The 20,252-nt window shown below is 37.5% G+C and overlaps 1 non-coding gene across 1 annotated transcript; it reads left to right on the top strand.

Moving 5' to 3' along the window:
• The first annotated feature begins 452 nt into the window (after positions 1 to 452).
• trnat-agu (transfer RNA threonine (anticodon AGU)) lies at positions 453 to 526 on the top strand. The gene has a single exon. It is a non-coding gene; the product is annotated as a tRNA-Thr (tRNA).
• Positions 527 to 20,252: the final 19,726 nt, after the last annotated feature.

The following is a 20,252-nucleotide window of genomic DNA, read 5'->3' as shown; positions in this document are numbered from 1 at the left end:
AGAGAGAAGTGGCTTTTCTCTACATTACAAGTGTCATGTCTTTAGACTCGGTAGTCATCTTACCAAACATGACTTGACAGCAGTCATTTCCAATTTTCCCCTTGATCTTTGCAGAATGCCAGGGATGCTCAAATTATGATTGACTTGACTTAACAGGGAAGGGAGATGTTTACCAGCTGAGTTGATTCAATCAAATTCTTAACATGAAACATTCACATGTGAAGCAGATGGTGGAGCCCTTGCTTAGTTGGTATAAGTGCCTGTCTAGTAAACAGGAGATACTGGGTTCTAATCCCAGCGGAACCTATGTTGCATTTACTTGAGTTTTCGGAGCAGTAAAACTTCATGTGCATCTTCAGGCAAAGGTCAACGGTGCAACCCACCTCAGGTACTTTTGTAAGATTGCTGCAAAGGTATTTGCTGTGATGGTCCCAAATTGCACTCTTCTAAGGGGTGATTTGGCTCAGTTGGTGAAAGCACCTGCCTAGTAAACAGGAGATCCTGGGTTCAACTCCCAGCAGCACCTTCACAAATTCACTTGTGTATGAAAACTTCCACTGTTCAAATCTGGGAGCAGTACCATTTATTACACTCACCCAAACATAACCTTTCCTAGACAAGATTGGAGGAGACACACTGATGTCATCAAAGAAGACATCTTTCAAGTCTGCAAGAATAGACTCTGGGATTACAGCATGTGTCAATGGTGCAATCGGTTAATACCCTCAGCTGTTAAGGATGGAGGTTTGAGCACACCCAGGGACAAGAGCGGGGCGAGAACTGCCTTTCCTCTACATAACAAGTGCCATGTCTTTAGACCAGTGGGCACGCACTGTAGCTGTTCCAACTCAATGTTCTTGAAGCCAAAATACGCCCCATCTTGTGATTTTGACGTCATTTGGAGCCAGAGTCTGCGCAGTAGGGTCCGGCAGGAGGGGCCCCGTAAACACCGCTATTTATTGTACTGCCCTGATGACTTACGCAGCCCAGCTATGCGGAAGCACTCTGCTGGTCTACGAGTCTTATGAAGAAATGTGTCAGTAAAACCAACCACCGTATTCAAAGGCTAATATTTAAACACGTGTTTTAAAAAAATCCTTCTATTCTGACCATTATTGAAAATGTGTGGGCTGCTGGGTCCTCTGTTTTTGCTGAAATCGTTCTATATTTAAACTAGTTTAGCACCACAGACCGTAGGCTACATGTGGTAAGATATGTTGTATTTTTTTTTAAACTGATAGTTTGCAATGCGATTCATGTCTGCTTTTCTAATATTTAAGTGATCAGTAAATCAATTGTTTTTTGTATCTTCATTTAGGCAAAGAAGAGATAAAAGCAGGTCTGACATCTTCCACAGAGGCCAAGCGTAAGTTAAAATCATCTGTTAAAAGTTATATATCCTGTGATTTTTTAAGAATTTTCATAAGAAGATTGTAAAAACAAGCTATTGTTAACAATACAGTCTTCTAAAATTCAATAAAAATCACACTGAGTCATACACCAGCTAAATGTTAAATAGAAAGGTGATGTTTTCTTGTCCATTTTACAATCAACAGAACCTAAAAATGACTAATTTCAACCTTTGTCTGCACACCCGTTACAGTGGTCAGGTTGGGGTCGCATAGTTTGAAGGAACCTCCTCCCTTTCTTCACCTGTGCTTGGACTAAGAGCTGTGCCAGATGCCCTACTCATCCACTGTGGGAAAGAAATGACCTTACACCAGCAGCTCTCCCAAATGAAGAGTCCTCTCTGCCATCACCCAGAGGAGCTGATCGACATCTGCACAACTGAAGAAGGTGGACAAAGTCTGGTGCTTTGTGACTGTGTTTTATCTAAGGATGACTATGGTAGCCTTCTCACTGTTCACTGAGATCCAGGTCAATATTCAATGGTGTTATTTTTCTTTACATGACATTGCCCTGTGTTTTAAAGGCCAAATGCTGGAGGGTTGTGTTGGATTTGCTTTTCCATCATATTTTAACAGTCAAAAAATCATCCAGGATCTCTATACTTTATTTGATTTTTATTGGGATTTCTTTGTTAAATTATTTTTTATACCTTCTCCTATGTCCCAGCAAGTCGACCTGATGGTCTCCCTTACTTATTTTCCACATGGTTAATGATGCCAGGGGTTGTTTATTGAAGTTTTTTTTTCATAAAATGTTTCAATAAACTTTAAAAAAAAATGACTGTCTTTGATTAACTGGAGCACGACAAAGTGTTGGTCACAGTAAAATAATTTTGCAGTTAAGTTTATAGCTCACCATTGAAAATGCCTTGAACTGACATTAATTTCTTCTTGACCAACAACAGCTAAGATAACAGCAAAGCTAACAGACGAGCTCAGCTTGTCACAGCCGGTCTCGTCTGAGATAAATGGCCTTCAAACTTATTTAATATTAAACATTTAAAGCCAATAAGCATAGCAAGATATGCATGAGATTCCATTTCAATTTATTCAATCACACACTTGTCAAACAGTCTGGCATGTTGTGCTACTGTTTTCAAGAGTTAATAACTGAAGAGAAGAAGTCCATCGAGAGAGGACAGGAAACGCTCAGGGTACGAGTCCTCCATGTTGTCAGGGGTTGCTAATGGATCTGAATCTGAAGGCATCTTCTGTAATAAAGAAAAACAATCATGGAGTCAAATGTAAAGTATAATGAATTTTACTGTGATGTTTATGCTTCAGACCTGAAATAAGATCTGTCCCTAGGTTCTGCTAAACTCCAGGTTCTAAAGTTTGCTTTCAAAACAGGATAACTATTTAAGAGAAAAAACAAAATATAGAATAAGACATGATGAATCCAATAATATGACCAGCTTTATGAATTTATGTTTTAAGACAAGTGTTCCTGCCACTTTCTATTGAAGATTATTTTAAACTGTCATCACATGGGCCAGCTTGATAAATTAAACTAATGTTAAATATTCTCATATAATCATGACATAAACAGGGTTACAATTATTAACTTTTGCCAATGACTCAGCAGCAGCCAGGGATTTGAGCTAACAGGTGAAAACTGAAAAAGCAGAATCAATCTGAGAGGCAGAAATCAGAAGCTTGTATTTAATATACATAGAGTTTACATTAACTCAGTGTTAGACAGACTGTGGATTACTTAGTATGATTCTGTAATACTCCACCTTCTTATATCACTTTAAAGTGAGACAGCTCTTTGCCTGATAGAGTGATTCAATCTGGGACTTGTGTGTCTCGTACATGGAAGCCAAGTGTCCTCTCTCTTCAAGTCTGTGAGTCTATGGACAGGGACAGACAGATGAACTGGTTTATACTGGTTTTATCAGTGAGTCTATGGACAGGGACATACAGATGAGCAGAACTGATTTGTACTGGTTTTTGTTAGCCATGGAAACTTTTATTCCTGAAGTGCAAACACATCAACACATTTAGTTTAGACAAAACTCACTTTAGACACTAGGTGGCGGTATTGGGCTATTGTATAGGTTATTGATCAGTATTTGGGTCAGTTGTATGCCTGAAGCAAGTTCAATATCCAGGCTTTCTTTAAGAAAGCTGGTTCAGCAAAGCCAGAAGCCCCAGATAAAGATATCTGATAGCATGAGCCGATTATGAACTTTGTCTGTTAACTCAGGCGTTCTGCTTCAGGCTCTCAGTGAAGTTAATGTGGTAAAACAGGATACTGCAGCTGCAGATAAGGAATGACAGAAAAATCCTGCTGAAAATAATTGTGTTCAATCATACATTAATGTAATAATTTTACCACACACTGCACCACAGTGTCTCCTGTTGATTTCTAAACTTACAGATACTCACAGTTCAACTGTGAAACTTAAACAGTGAGTCAGTTGGATTCTTGTGCCTCATTAGAAATATGCAGAAGTAGCTTTAGTATTTAGCTAAAAAAAAAGTAAATTCAATGTACTGATTTGGTGTCGTGTGGTAATTACCCAATAAACGAATCAGACAGCCAATTTGTGTGCAGAACCTCACCGGAGCTGGAATCAGAGTCTGGACAGCTATTTCCTTTGGGCATTGATTTCCTTGAAGACAGAAAGAAGAACAATTTAAACATGAACTAGACTTCTTGCAGAACCATAGAGGCTGTTAAAATATTCTGCTAGTCTTCCTTACATTTTAAGAAAGATTATAAATTGTTACTAAAATTACTTTGATGCTGATGGCGGTTACAATAAAATGAGAGATAATTTTATCTTTGAGTCCTGTGTGAAGACGTCTCTTCAGAATCAGCACTGCAAAGACAAGATGATGCCGTCCACCTTCACAGCCTGCTGCTTCAGTCTGGCTCCATCATGGTCACCTACAGGAACACCACAGAAATGCAATAAAAGTACTTCAGTTTATTTATGGATGTACTGTATGCAAAGTAGAATTTGTTTCTTTTTAGCTATAATTCCTCAAAAAGACTGAGACTGCTTTGTTATTTGAGAGGTTAAAATTTAAGTCTAAAACTAAAAAGTTATGACAGACAAATATGATAATGAAATAACCAAAAGAGCATTTTAAATAGAAAATGATTCTTGTTGAACAGAAATAGTGTTAATAACAGGAAAGTTATTATATAACATATGAATCACATAATCATGGAGCAAAGCAAGAAAAGTATTTCTGAACAAATTCTGAATAAGCTGAACTAAAGTCACATCAAATCAACTGTAAACTATTGAATTGACTCCTGGTAGTGTGCTGAAGTCTTAAATATTAACTAAAGTAAATTAACACTAAAGTCAACCTGTTGAAGTCTTAGTAGAATATGATCAGCCTGTTTTGAGTCCTTGTACAAATCATGTTTGGTTCATATTACATTTTACCATCGGCTGCTGATGTTAACATGTCCGTTCTGTTTCTTTTCTTCAAACAGTTAGAGACGTTATTGAACCAGATAATAACTTTAGTGTTATCTGAAAAGATGAAGAAATATTCTGCCTCTTCCAAATATTAATGTTAAATTTCAGCCCCGCAGCAGCATCACGGGAAGCGGAAGAAAGTTGAGCCTGTTATTCTTACAGGCTCAACTGTGCACACTGAGCAGACTGACCAACTGTTAATGTTAATGCAGACCATCAGGACATATTCTATTTTACTTTAACAGACACGTAAAGTAAAGTTATTGTTGGTGATGCGCAACTATATGCTGAATTTTACTACAGATCTGATCGTTCATTAATATGAATCTTGACACAGTTAAGTTGTAGTATCATGAAGCACAGCCAGTATAGTTTATCAGGATTCCCCCCCCGATTCTTTACTGAAATAAAACGATAAATAATGTCCGTCACAGCCAGCTATCAGTAACATATTATTGCCACCATAATGTTAGCTCGTTAGCCTACTTCAGTGTTAGCTAGCTAGCTAAAGAAAATTACCCGCGAACAGCACATTAAACAAACATTTCAACTTACCAAGCTAATGCAGATATCCTTAAATCCCACATGTTGGTTAGATGGGTTTACAGCAGAACAACTCATTCTGTCAGTCCAAGAGAGACAAACACGGAGTGGAAAAGTTCAATGGCGTCTCGGCTTTCCTTCAATACGTAGCTTTACTATTCCCAAAGAGAGTTACGCAAGATCGGCGGCTGTCAATCGTCGTCAAATATGACGTAAAATCACGTTTTTCAACCTCAAATAACTTATTTAAAGAGACTTCACAGAAAAATGAGCACTTGAACACAATGTAGGGTGAGAATAATTAATGATCACAGCAGAATTTAGGTTTGGAAAAAAATTATGTGACGAGTATTTTAACTTTACAGTTTGACCCACATCCCATCTGTTATCATTGAGGAGGCGGGGTTTATGACCTATACTGCAGCCAGTCAGCAGGGGGAGCTCTAAAAATAAAAGCTTCACTCCACCGGGGAGGTTGTCCCGTCCATTATTTTTACAGTCTATGCTTTAGACTCGGTAGTACCTAACATGACTTGACAGCAGTCATTTCTAATTTGCCCCTTGAACTTTACAGAATGCCAGGGATGCTCAAATTATGGTTGACTTGACTGAACAGCAGTAAAACTTCGGTAACACTTTATTTTGATAGTCCGTCTGTTGACACTCAACAAGCTATCAATAGATATTCAACACAACGTTTTCAACAGACAAGTAACATATATTCAACTAACTATTAGTAGACTATAAGGTGCATTTCAAGTTGTTACAACATTTTACAAAATAGTGTCTTCCGACTCGCTTATTCTTTTAAAAAGGTTATTGATAGACTTTCAACTAACTATCTGTAGTGTCAACTTCTTGTAAGTTGACACTCTACTACTCTGAATCAATCTGTCAGTTGAAAGTCAACAGTATCACTCGTCAAATGACTGACTGTTGATACTCAACTACAGATTAGATTAATTGACTATCAATGGATAAGCTACTAATTTGTAGTTGACTATCTGTTGATTGTCAACATATATAAAGATGACTATCAACAGACTATTAGTAGACATAGTAACTAAGCATTTGTAGATATGTGTTAGGACTATCCAATTAAAGTGAAAAACAGTTGAGAACAGTACAAACTCTATAAACTATCAACAGAGCAAAACAGAGACAAGTTTGCACAACTGCATATCTGAGAAGGAAAGCTCATTTATTTGAACTACAAAGCGTACTCAGTAGGCACACATAATGACGGCAACATTTCAGTATACTTATACTTATTCTTTCCCCAAGACAACTGTAGAATTGTTTTCTGAAAAAGGTTCCATGAGGGAAACCAGAGGCAGCTTGACTTTGTCTTATCTGTGGTAAGCATTTCTTGTGTCCTTTAGAAGTCTTCCAAGTACACCATGTTTATGTTTTCTTGCTAACCAGTAGGTCCACTCTATGAAGCAGAGCTGTTCTTTTAAGGTCTTCTCAGAACGATTCCCCCTCATACGCCAAATTTCCCTCTTGTATGTCTGCCATGCTCTCTCAATGTGTTGAGTGTGTAGTCCTGTTTGTGGATCTATATCATTTTGACTGTGGTTGACCCTGACATGCCTGTAGCCCTCATGGGAAAGACTGGCATATGCTCTCCACTCATCACACACAACTAGACTTCGACGCTTGACATGTTTCTTAATAATGGGAACAAGAGTCTTCTTGTTTATTTTCTTTACAAGGCGAAGAATGGGACGTCTGCATGCAGCGTTGATCTCAAGTATACCAATCACCCACGATCCTTTTCTTCTCCAGGTGTTACCAAAGCATCCTCTTCCGTACTGCCAAAAGACAGTATGAGCAGTATTACAAAACAAACTCTTGACTCTATATGAATTACTGTGATTGTCTTTAACTGTGTTACATTTCTTATATGACTTTGGTTTGGAGTGAAAGTATATTTATTTATTGGTGATAAAAAGAAGCCATTTTGATCTGGGTGTGACTGTGTATTCTATGCCTCACCAATGGCCCAAAGGACTGAAATTAGCTCTAAACATCCAAGAAACCTTAAAGAAACTTGAAAACATGAGCTGAATGGTTACGGTTATGGTATGGTTACATTTTTTTTTTTTTATCTCATCTGGTTTTAATTTTCTTGTGATCAAATTTGGACAACCACATTTTAACATATCTTGACTGTAGATTTTCCCAATAATTATGTTTTTTAATTTCCTTGAAACTTGTTTTAGGTAAAAGTGTCCATAATCATTACAAACATAGATAACAAAAAAGGAATTTTACTTTATTGTTCACACATTTTTTGTACCAGAAATTTGAAGCAACAGTTTGTAATGCGTAGGTCAGTTGAATAAAAGATGTCATCTTGGTCCATATCTAATCTTATATCTAATATGAATATTAAAAAACTCTGTCATGGTCTATCTTTACACATCACACAGATGGAAAACCTTGAAGTCAAAACAATATAAATATATACCCATTAAATAAAACCACTCAATGTATTATTACAGCCAGTTAACATTTGAAATTTGTAATCTAAAGTTTTGAAAATGAAATATTCTTTATTTGGGTACTGTCAACATTTAGCAACAAAAACTGTAATAGAAACATGTTTTCAAGTTTTCTTAGGTTCAGGACAGGTTTCAAACCATTCTGGTTAAAATGAGTGATTGGTGAGGTCTTGAATACACAGACGGACATATGCACAAAAATGTTGAAATGTAGCTCAGAAAATAATAAAATAATTATTATAATACTTAGAATAAGGAGTACAGCTTTAAGATTGTAAACGGTTCAATGAAGTAAATAGAATTTCCAACATGATTTTTGTGAACTGGGAAAAATTCCTGATTTTGGGTGCATTAGCATGGAATGAACCCATATTTAGTGAAGGGTACTGCACATGTAGATTAATTTACCTTGCATTTATGGCAGAACTTGCTCTCATCAATGTGAACAAGGACGTTAACTCCTCCGACTTTCTGCTTCTTTCTTTTTTTTTTCAGACTTTTTACACAAATTCTTCTGAGTTTCTTTGACATCATGGAAAGTGTAGCTGTGCTCTTTGCAATGCCATCTTGAAGCATGTCTACTTGCCATAGATGTAAACCCTGTGCAAATCTACAAAGGACAAACAAAACAAATATAATTAAATAAGGACAGTACATTTCCACATAAAAACATGTGTGCTTGATCAATCATAAAGCATAATCTGTATTATGTGTTTTAGCTAAACAACAACTGTTGCACACTTTAAATTAAAAAAAAAAAAACATCACTATTCTGGTGTTGTGGTTAAAAAAGTGACCCTGTTAACTGGCAACTTTTAGACAAATGCGACTGATATGCCACATATGCCACTTTGTTCAGTTTTTGTATTGTCATAATGTCAAAAATATTGAAATTAATGAAAAGCTAAACAAGAGTAATTCATTAGGACACAAATGTCCGACAACCACAGACTCATTCTGTTTAAACCGTAACACCGGCAAGGACTCATGTACTGTATAGGCTTAATCAACATTGTGTCAACTCATTTGGCAATGGCTTGAATGTAACAAATATTAATTTCAGACATCCATTTATGTGTAATAGTTATTAGTTACGGACTAGAGCTTAAATTCATATCACAACAAACTGTTATAAAAGCATGTGCTTTAGTGCAAATGTACTCAAATGCACTGCACATACTGTTAAACACAATAGCAAGTGGCGATACTAATATCTGTTGGGGCCCTAGGCAAAAACTCATTGGGGGCTCCAACCAGCATTCATTATTATTTTCCTCTTTTATTTTTTCACTCACATCATTTAACCTTCATTGACAAACTTCTAAGCAGGGCAACAAGAGTGAGTGTTATCAGATGGAGCCCCTTTAGGGAGGTTTCCTGCTGCCATTGCAAAATTTGCACATTGTGAGGCAATGCTGTGGTTTAAATCTTGTCAGCCGTTTGGGGCCCCCTACAGGCCTTGGGCCCCAAGCAGTTGCCCGCTTTGCCTGTCGACAAGCAGCGCCTCTGATTGTAGCTGAATAATAACTTTAAATATCTCACCTGTATATGTACTTCATCCATGTGAAGAGACTGCAGTGTGATTGTGAGAAAAGTGACTTTGTTCTAATACTTCTGCTCAAACATCCACATCTTTTACGTTTGCACTCCCTGGAAATTGCAGACAATGAAATTGTTTTATTATGTCTTATAAACATTCTAAGTAGGACATATAAAAAATAAAGCTGTTTATGTAAGTAATCCCCATTAATGACAATGTCATGAACTATATTATACTAAAACAGATATGTTGTAACTTACTAGCTGGATTAATCTCTCTATACAGGTTTCATAATTATATATGGGCACCAAATCCTAATGGCCCCAAAAGGGCTAGAACTGGCACTGCTGTGACAACTGTCAGCAGCTTAGCAGGAAAGACGCTACTGTAGCGGCGCTGGAATTAATTACTGAGCCATGGACAAGGCGCACAATTTTATTTCCTCTGACTGTGTGGCTATTTAAACATATGAAAGGCATGTAAACGTGATTCTGAGGATTCGGGTGAAACGCACTGACCTACACTGATACAGGAGTTTATGTGGCGCAGAACAGAAAAAAAGCGAGCAATAGATTACCGCGAACCATCCTCGGATAATCGGAAGAATGAATGGAGGATGGATAGATGAACTTTCTAATCTAACAGCCAAATCAGATTCAACTGTCAGGTTGGCCTATAATCGAGACACACTTTCTAACAAACAACAAAATAGTTGTTTATAAATGGAATAAGCACAGCGCGATCATCATCCACACGAGTATACAGAATTGATCAGAGATATTTATTCGTGGAAGTAGCGCTGTTTATTCATTCATAAATTAATCTTTCAATGATCGGTTACAGCAGAAAGCAGCGTGCGACGATTATTTAATGTGAACTCATGCACCACGCACTTGAACCAGGCAGATTAAATGTGTGTGTGTGTGTGTGTGTGTGTGTGTGTGTGTAAGCTACATAGTAATAATGTATAGAACTAGGAACACCCGCGACACCACTGGTTTTTCCTCATGGCACAAGTGCCATTTGGAAACCACTATGGGCATAATTTAACGTACTGCAGAAGAATTAGCAATAAACAAAATACAGGCCTTTAAGATTATAATAATGTATAGTGTTACTTACCAGATCCTTGCACTGGGAAGAGGCCAACTTCATTCTGTGTCCGCAGTTGTTGCATTTTACTTCGCCTTGCTTTTGCATCCATTTTATTAACTTTAAAGTGGGCTTTTTTGTTTCTTTAACAGTAACCCTTCTAAGAAGTTGTCTCTGCAGTGAAGCCATAGAGCCAGCGGTCTGAGGAAATAACTGTTCTGTTCACCTAAATGTCCCGCAAACAAAAAAATCTGGTGCACTTTGATTTGATTGGTTTAAGAAGTAGAGGTACGCTTGATGTATAAATTAAAAAGTGAGTTTACTTAACCTTACTTTATATTTCAGACACCCTGAATAATGTTATCCAGACCAAGCACTAAATGTATTAACTGTAACTCAATTAGCTGTAGCCTATTCGCTAGCTAATTAATGTGATACACATGTAAAGCTACCAAAACAGGTTTTGGCTGTTTGTTGGCGAAAGCAAATTTACGATAATATATAAATTAACGTTAGACTCAAGCGGGAGGAAAGCAGGGCTAGCAGATCCCTAAGAACATTCTATAGATGGTTCATAAGTATGGGATTGATAACGGTTTAAGTTTAAATTTCCATAAAAAGCTCCAGTGTCAATATTATCATTTGGTGTCCATAGCATAGGGTAACTGGTGGTCATTAACAGCTTTATCAGAGGATTTTATGGTAGCACATGTGATTTGTGCATGATTTCCAAAAATAAACACTTAATAAATACATTTGCTGATTCTGAATTATGTTTGAGAAGAATTTGCATTTAGTAACCATAGTAATATGTATGCCTGTCAGCACATATTTCTGAAATAGGTCATAGGGTGTTAACTTTTGCGCATTTGTCTGTTTACTTCATGTACTACTTGAGGTACCATATCAGGTCATGTCAAATAATATGTGGGACAGTGATTCCACAGAAATAATACATTTTTGTTATGCCTACCTGTAAGTTAAAATTCGTAACATTCACATGATTTGCTGTGTAACAATAATAATAATGTTTATGACCATTTTTTTCTTTGACCTCTTTTTCTTACACGAAAATCATAAATTAGACATCTGAAGCTGCATAAACTACTTACTGTAACCAAATGAACCCAACTACATGTGGCGCCTTTCTGGAAGAAAGAAGCCAATGAAAGGCTGAGATTGGGCCTATTACCTTGTCTGATGCGCTTGCCAAAAAATCACTGTGATATGAAAAACAAGTTTGATTATTTTAATTACGAAAAAAAAATCAGTTTATGTCAACATGCATTAACTCATAATCAAAGTAATCACAGTTAGCCAAAAACAATAGCGATCAACAAAAAATACGGCAGCCCAGCTCACCCTGTGTCTTCTGAGAACAAAAGGTGAACAGGAGAGTTAAATCAAAACAATATCTCTACCTGCAATAACTGACATAATAATCAGTAACCCAAAACAGCAAAAATTCAATAAAATAGTAACTTCAAATATACTTAAATGTATCCATGGCTAAACGCTACGGGTGTGGTAACACCCTGGCAAAGCTGGCAACACAAACCAAGGTTGAGGTTTAAAGTCTGTTAAGTTACTTGATTTCAATCTTAAGTTATCAAGAAATGTTCATTTTATTCATGCATATAATAGACGCAGGTCAGGGTGGGCAAAATAAATAAAAATTCACAGGGGTGGCTAACATATCTATTTCATACCTTTGCAGTAAAACACGTTTTTTGATGCATCTAGTGGTAGCATAAATAACCTAATCAAACTGACATTTTACCAGAATTAGATTCAAAGTAAAATATTGAGAATCACTGTCTCTCTGAGATTTATAACCTGGCAGATGCAGAATATTGAAGTTGTTTTATAAACAGATTTTCATTGATTCTATGAGAGTGAGTGTATCCAGTTGACACTCTAAGTTTTGTTGATAAAATTGTACAATGCAATAAAAAACCGGTAAACTCTGCCTCAAAGCTTTGACCCGTCTACTCTACTCACATGAATATTTAATCTGTTATATTATATTTTGCAGCCGGTAACATGGAAAGTCTCAAGCCTGGAAAAGAGCAGAATATCTGGAAAGAAAAGGCTGAGATGCTGCAGTCCTGTGTTGCTGAACTGGAGACAGAAAACCAATCACTTCAGCAGCAACTGCAGAAGTCTGCAGCAGAGCCAGGTTCGTAAAGGTGTAGCAGAGCTTTACATGGCAGCTTTCAAGAACCTATTGTATCTGGATTCATTAGAATCCTAATGCAACATATCACAACAATATCTCAGTATTTAATGCTCTTAAGACAACCAGGTATCTTGGAACATTAAGGACAGTCCAGATTACAAACGGATCTCCCAAATAATTTCTTTATGTTCCTGAAAAATTTACTATCATAGTAATAAGCTGATACGAAGAAAATATGAAATTGGGATCAATACTTTGATCCAATCAGATGATATGCTATGCTTTTAGGTAATAAAGAAAGTCCTGAGCGTTTCATTAAACATACAATAGTATTATGGATTTGTTTTTGCTCTTTTTTTTTACACTGAATCCGCTGTCATAAATAAAGGATCATTGTTATGTCATTCGGATAGTTTGACACCCCAGTTTATGATGGAGAGTGCAGCTGCACTACAGGAGTGATAAAAAAAGTATTTAAAAATGTGTGTTCTCTTTGAGATACATTAAAAATGTACAGCTGAAAAGACCTTTCAAATGGCTGTAAAATACTTGTCAACAGGACCAGGGCTGTGCGTTAGCACAAAGTTCAAATTTTTGGCAAGTAACATTAGTGTTAAGGGCCTTTCAGATAGGATGCGGCGCGCGTTGCTAGGTGACTGAAACAATAGTCGGGAAAACGGCTCGGGAAAGTAGCTCCTGCCTCAGCACTATGTTGGCATATGTGTCCACTATTGAGAAAAAAAGCCCTGACGTTTCTTCTGCTACGGAGGGGGAGACGAGCAGCAAGAAAAAGCAGGTGTGTGTTCATGAAATCATCAGGGCACGTCAGGATATGGGATAGTTTTAGTTCGTCCAGGAGCTGCACACTAAGACAACCGCTTCACAAGCAGGACACACATTACTACTGCTGTTTTAAACACACCTGGTTCGCCCAAACTGTTGGAAATATCTTTTCAAACTAGAGCTCTCTCCCCGATGTCCCGGTCGGTCTTTAAACTAGAGCTCAGTAAAGTGAAGACACCATTTATTGTGATCTGAGCTACCCTCCTATTGGACACACAGAGGTGACGTCAGGGAGCACTGCGCTCAAGTAGAACATTTTTTAACTTCTGCGCAGCGCTCAAGAATGACAAGACCCTTTGCTGCGCTCAACTCGGCGGCGAGGAGATACACAATACACAATGAATGGGCTTGACAGCGGCACAGTGCCCAGAAGTCGGCAATTTGTAGCACAGACCATAAAAAATGTCTTTCTCTGTTTTTCACAGATAGGAACATGGAGATAGGAACTTACACTGGATATGAGGCCATCACCAGCACTGAATCCAGCACCAACTCCAGCACTGACAGCTCTAACAGTGACTCCAGCAGTGATTTGCACTCAAGCTCTGCTTCCTCTGAAGAGAAAACGAAGAAAAGGAAGAAGTATAAAAAGAAAAACAAGAAGAGAAGCAAAAAATCAAGCAAAAAGGCGAAGAGGTCAAAGGGAAAAGGAGAGCAAGGTACCGATGTATTTTTTATTGGCTCGCACTGAAATTGTGCGACATGCGTACGACATGATATAGCCAAATGTAATATATGGTCATTTGTTTCCAGTTTCCAAAATATGGGAAGCTGTGTAAAATGTGTTTTGGTGTATCTCATTTACAGGATAAAGGCCCAGTCATGGTATTTTTACATCTCAATGGGTGCATCCGAAATTGCAAAGTGCCTACATAATCTGACTGTAGACAGTCCCTTCTCTCTGTGCTGTATACTGTTAGGGCCTACTGTTCAGTATGCACACACAGTAGGCCGATATTTGTTCCTACTACGTTTAATTCATTCCGTGTGGAAGTGGCGCCATTAGCCCGCCTCATGTTATCGACACTCTAACTCAGATGTGATCTGCACGATGGCTCGGTAAATAATACAAAACTTCACATTGCATGAAAACAATTTAACAACTTAACATTTGAAAGGCTTGTACCAGAACCGACCGAATCCATCCTTGTTTGTTTTGTTTTGGAGGTGCACGTGAAGTGATGTTTTACGTTTAGTTTTGCACAGCATTGTGGGTGTTTGAATACAATTCATTTCCTGAAAGGAAGCATCCGAACCATACTGCACAAAACCAGTCTACTGACACCCCCTACTGAAAAGTCTGCACTCCATACTGAACTGTGGCTTTTAGGAAAGGGCCCAAATTTACATTCTCTCTTCCTGCAAAACATATTCAATTATCTGATGACTCATCGGCATTTTCTTATTTCGACCAATAAAAAAAGATCCAATCAAATTCATCCCAAATGTCATGTCCCGCCGTTTATCATTTAGTTACATAGTCGCTATCTTAGGTTATATTTTAGTATTAAGTTTATTATATATATATAGCCTATTAATTGTGCTTTATTCTCTTACTTTTTTTGTTTTTATAGTTTGCGTAATGACGGCTTTAATCTGCTCATTTTACATCAGTTCCCTAGGTATTCTCTTATCCACATGCGCGCAAAGCACTCACGTTTTGAAATGTTTCACACAGTATTCAGTTACTTAATCAGCTGTTCCGCATAGTACCCTGATGATTACACATATGGCTGCATGACAGCATCAGCAAAAAAATATTACCGTATTTTCCGCACTATAAGGCGCACTTAAAAGCCTTTAATTTTCTCAAAAAACGACAGTGCGCCTTATAATCCGGTGCGCCTTATAGTGCGGAAAATACGGTATGACAAAGGGAGAAATAAAAAGGTCTGACATATACTTGGGCGGCAAAAATTATACCGTCTATGTGTGGGAAACACTTGACAGTACATAATATCAATAAAAGATTCTGAGAATCTGAAAAAATCTCTCAAAATGGACAAGGCAGAAAACCAATATTGGGTGGCTGTGATCTTCAGGACCTCAATTTACAGTTAAAAGCTTAATGCAAAGAGGAAACTAAAATTTCACAAATTAACTAAAATAGAGACAAACCACACACCTACAGTGGAGTCTACACCCACACATTGTTGCTATTGGTTAAAGCTGCCATTCCATCCCTTGAAAGTGTACCAAAGTTGAACTTTGGGCCATTACCCTGCAACTAATATACACCACAACAATCTTTAGGGAGCAATAACCTTTTTTCAAATGAATGTTTTACAGTTGTAATTTGTTTTTGTTTTTTCAGTGTCAACCATCGCAGATGTTATAAGGGCGATATCGGCGCATCCTCAAACTCATCAAAGGAGGCCTCAAGATGACAAAAGCTTTTAAGAAGGCACATGTATCAAGAAATGCTGTCAAGGACACAGCAGCAATTGCTGAGATATACATGGTATACAAAAGTGTACTTGAGCAGTTTAAGGAACAAAAACATACACTTTTAAAACTGGCAAAACTTTGTGAAAAAAAGATTGTTGGTGAACTGGCAGAGAAAATAATTAAATTAAAAGAAAAAAGCAGCTCATCCACTTTTCTGTCAAAAAGGACTGAATGAGGGCAACAAGATAGTTGTTTGTTTTGTTATTAGCATCAGAGTTATATTATTTTTGCAGTTGCCTTAGATAAAGATCCATATTGTGACCTGTCCCTCTGTTGGTGTAGGTTGTTTTAGTTTATAGTTCTCCCTGCACTGTATTTAAAGAAGTTAGCGTATAACTTAAATTGATATGTAAAATACTTATGCGCTGCTAGTGCATTTTTTAAATTATTTTTTTTGCCAGGTATTGTGTGCCTGTAGTGCTGGTTGTGGTCCAGCTTTGTTTTCTGTTAACTTGAATTATATTTATAATTATTATATAATTTATATTTTGTATAGCTACTACAATTGCTTTCTTGTTTTCTTATTCTGCTGTAGGTACTATCTCATTCTCTTTCTCTCACCCTCTTAAACACACACACCCACACACAGATCAGTATATTGAAATGTTACCGGCGGTTTGTTTGCTTTGCGCCAGGTATTATAATGTGCCTTCTGAGTACGTTTTGTAGTTCAAATAAATAAGCTTTCCTTCTCAGATATGCAGTTGTGCAAACTTGTCTCTGTTTGCTCTGTTGATAGTTTGTACTGTTCTCAACTGTTTTTCACTTTAATTGGATAGTCCTAACACATATTTACAAATGCTTAGTTACTAATGTCTACTAATAGTCTGTTGATAGTCATCTTTATATATGTTAACAAACAACAGATAGTCAACTACAAATTAGTAGCTTATCCATTGATAGTCAATTAATCTAATCTGTAGTTGAGTATCAACAGTCAGTCATTTGATGAGTGATACTGTTGACTTTCAACTGACAGATTGATTCAGTCGGAAGACACTATTTTGTAAAATGTTGTAAGAACTTGAAATGCACCTTATAGTCTACTAATAGTTAGTTGAATGTATGTTACTTGTCTGTTGACAAGTCTTGTTGAATATCTACTGATAGCTTGTTGAGTGTCAACAGACGGACTATCAAAATAAAGTGTTACCAAAACTTCATGTACAGCTTCAGGCAAAGGTCAATGGTTCAACCCATCAGGGACTTTGGTAAACGGACTTGAAAAGAAGTTTCAGCTTCTACTCTCTGTGGCAGCTATGGAGATTCTGATGCTTCTGGAAGTTCACAACCACAACATGTAAATACGCTTCATTCATTGTCTTTTTTAATTGTTTGAAAACAACTTTTTAGCTGCTATGGATACATTAGTTCTGTGAAGGCTGTCTGTAGCTGAACTGTAAGCCTCGATAATGCTATTTTTTAAAATTTGAGCAGTACTAAACTATTTATCAACTTTCACCTAAAGCGGTAACAGGTATAGCATTGCACTAACGTATTTTTCAACACAATAACAGTGAGTGTTTTTCTGATAAAAAGACTTGATACAAACATAAGGTGTGTGTTACTGTTAGAACTGCTATGTTCTTGTTGTAAGTTATCATAGTATTCTGCAGCACATGGTGTCTGTTTTGGTAAGCATTTAGCTGCAGTTTCCACAGCCTACACCTAAACAACGCAATGAAGCTACCCAATGAGCATATATTACACATATATTACATTTGAAAAGGCTGCAAAATAATACCTACAACACTGAAACGTCGTGCTCATGCCTTCGTGGCAAAGGTTGTTGTGTTTGTTCCTCCTCTCCGTTGTCAGATTGGTGAAGTTGAAAACCGGCCATTGCTGTTTGTATACCGGTGTTTTTGCTCCCCTCAGAGCCAAAGTAGCTGCATTCCCAATATGGTAAAAGGGGCGTGACATTTCCGAGAACCGTGCTGAGCGACTGACCAATTACGACAGAGCCGACCGACCGACCAATCAGATCAGACTTGGCACACGCGGGGACCCTGGAACGTGGGCACTTCAGAGCATTACAGAGAGAGTCAGAAACAAGCCGGTGCATGGAGCGGCAGTACATTTTTACTTTTTTCAAACTTTAGCTATTGTGAACATACTTTAGTACAGGGATGTCAGAGTTCTATTGGGTCGGGGGCCGGATTTGTTCAAATGAGACCTCAAGTGGACTAACACAAAGAGAAAGCTGCAGTTACACGCAGCACTATTAGGTTCCTGTAACTCAACACATGGATATATAGGCTAATGTATGATTGTATAGAAAAGTTTAACATGAACATTAAGCAGAGGGGTTAACTCTGTCATTGCAAACTGCATGTTGGCATATGGAAATATTTAAATGTATCATATTACAGAAGAAAACAGAAATAATTATGTTTTGTTTGATTATTATATTATATTTAAATATTGCCGTTCAAAGTTATAGAAACTTTGACACAGGTTATTCTACCTGCCCTGGGATCAGTGCATTAGAGAGAGAGAGAGAGAGAGAGAGAGAGAGAGAGACTTTAGATCTGTGTGTGTCAGGCAGTGGGCGCGCACTGTAGCTGTTCCCACTTAACATTCTTGAAGCCAAAATACGCCGCTTAGGGGCGCTTCCATCTTGCGATTTTGACGTCATTTGGAGCCAGAGTCTGCGCAGTAGGGTCCGAGGGCAGGAGCCCTGGTAACACGCCCCGCCCACTTAGCGTACTGCCCTGATGACTTACGCAGCCCAGCTACGCCGAAAGCGCTCTGCCGGTCTACGATAAAGAAATGTGTAAGTACAACAAACCGCCGTATTTAAAGTCTAATATTTAAACACACTGTGTTTTTAAAAATCCAGTTATTTTGATCATTATTGAAAATACGTGGGCTGCTGGGTCCTCTGTTTTTGCCGAAATCGTTCTATATTTAAGCTAGGTTAGCACCACAGACCGTAGACTACAGGTGGTAAGATATGTTGTATTTTGTTGGAAACTGATAGTTTGCAATGTGATTCATGTCTGATTTTCTAATATATTTAAGTGAACAGTAAATCAATTGTTTTTTGTATTTTCATTTAGGCAAAGAAGAGATAAAAGCAGCAGGCCTGACATCTTCCACAGAGGTGAAGTGTAAGTTAAAATCATCTGTTAAAAGTTTATATCCTGTAATTTTTATTTAAGTTTCATAAGAGGATTGTCAAAACAGGATATTGTTAACAATACAGTCTTCTAAAATAAAAATCACACTGAGTCATACACCAGCTAAATGTTAAATAGAAAGGTGATGTTTTCTTTTCCATTTTACAATCAACAGAACCTAAAAATGACTAATTTCAACCTTTGTCTGCACACCTGTTACAGAGGTCAGGCTGGGGTCGCTTAGTTTGAAGGAACCTCCTCCTTTTTTCACCTGTGCTTGGACTAAGAGCTGTGCCAGATGCCCTGCTCATCCACTGTGGTAGAAATGACCTTACACCAGCAGCTCTCCCAGATGAAGAGTCCTCTCTGCCATCACCCAGAGGAGCTGATCGACGTCTGAAGAAGGTGGACAGAGTCTGGAGCTTTGTGACAGTGAACAGTGAGAAGGCTACCATAGTCATCCTCAGATAAAACACAGAGATCCAGGTTAATATTTAATTTATTTTTCTTAACATGATGTTGCCCTGTGTTTTAAAGGCCAGATGCTGGAGGGTTGTGTTGGATTTGCTTTTCCATCATAGTTTAACAGTCAAACAATCATCCAGGATCTCTATACTTTGTTTGATTTTTGTTTGGATTTCTTTGTTAAATTATTTTTTATACCTTCTCCTATGTCCCAGCAGTTCGACCTGATGGTCTCCCTTACTTATTTTCCACATGGAATCAAGCCAGGGGTTGTTTATTGAAAATTTATTTTCATAAAATGTTTAAATAAACTTTTTATAAATCTGATATGACTGTTTATGATTAACTGGAGTACAACAAAGTGTTGGTCACAGTAAAATCATTTAGCAGTTAAGTTTATAGCTCACATTTGAAAAGGCCTTGAACTGACGTTAATTTCTTCTAAAGCTAACAGACGAGCTCAGCTTGTCACAGCCGGTCTCGTCTGAGATAAATGGCCTTCAAACTTATTTAATATTAAACATTTAAAGCCAATAAGCATAGCAAGATATACATGAGATTCCATTTCAATTTATTCAATCACACACTTGTCAAACAGTCTGGCATGTTGTGCTACTGTTTTCAAGAGTTAATAACTGAAGAGAAGAAGTCCATCGAGAGA

Source organism: Labrus bergylta, chromosome 13 (assembly GCF_963930695.1).
Source record: "Labrus bergylta chromosome 13, fLabBer1.1, whole genome shotgun sequence".
In the NCBI taxonomy this organism is placed as follows: Eukaryota; Metazoa; Chordata; class Actinopteri; order Labriformes; family Labridae; genus Labrus; species Labrus bergylta.
Note: the sequence above shows the minus strand (reverse complement) of the source record. Positions and strands in the feature narration are given on the sequence as shown.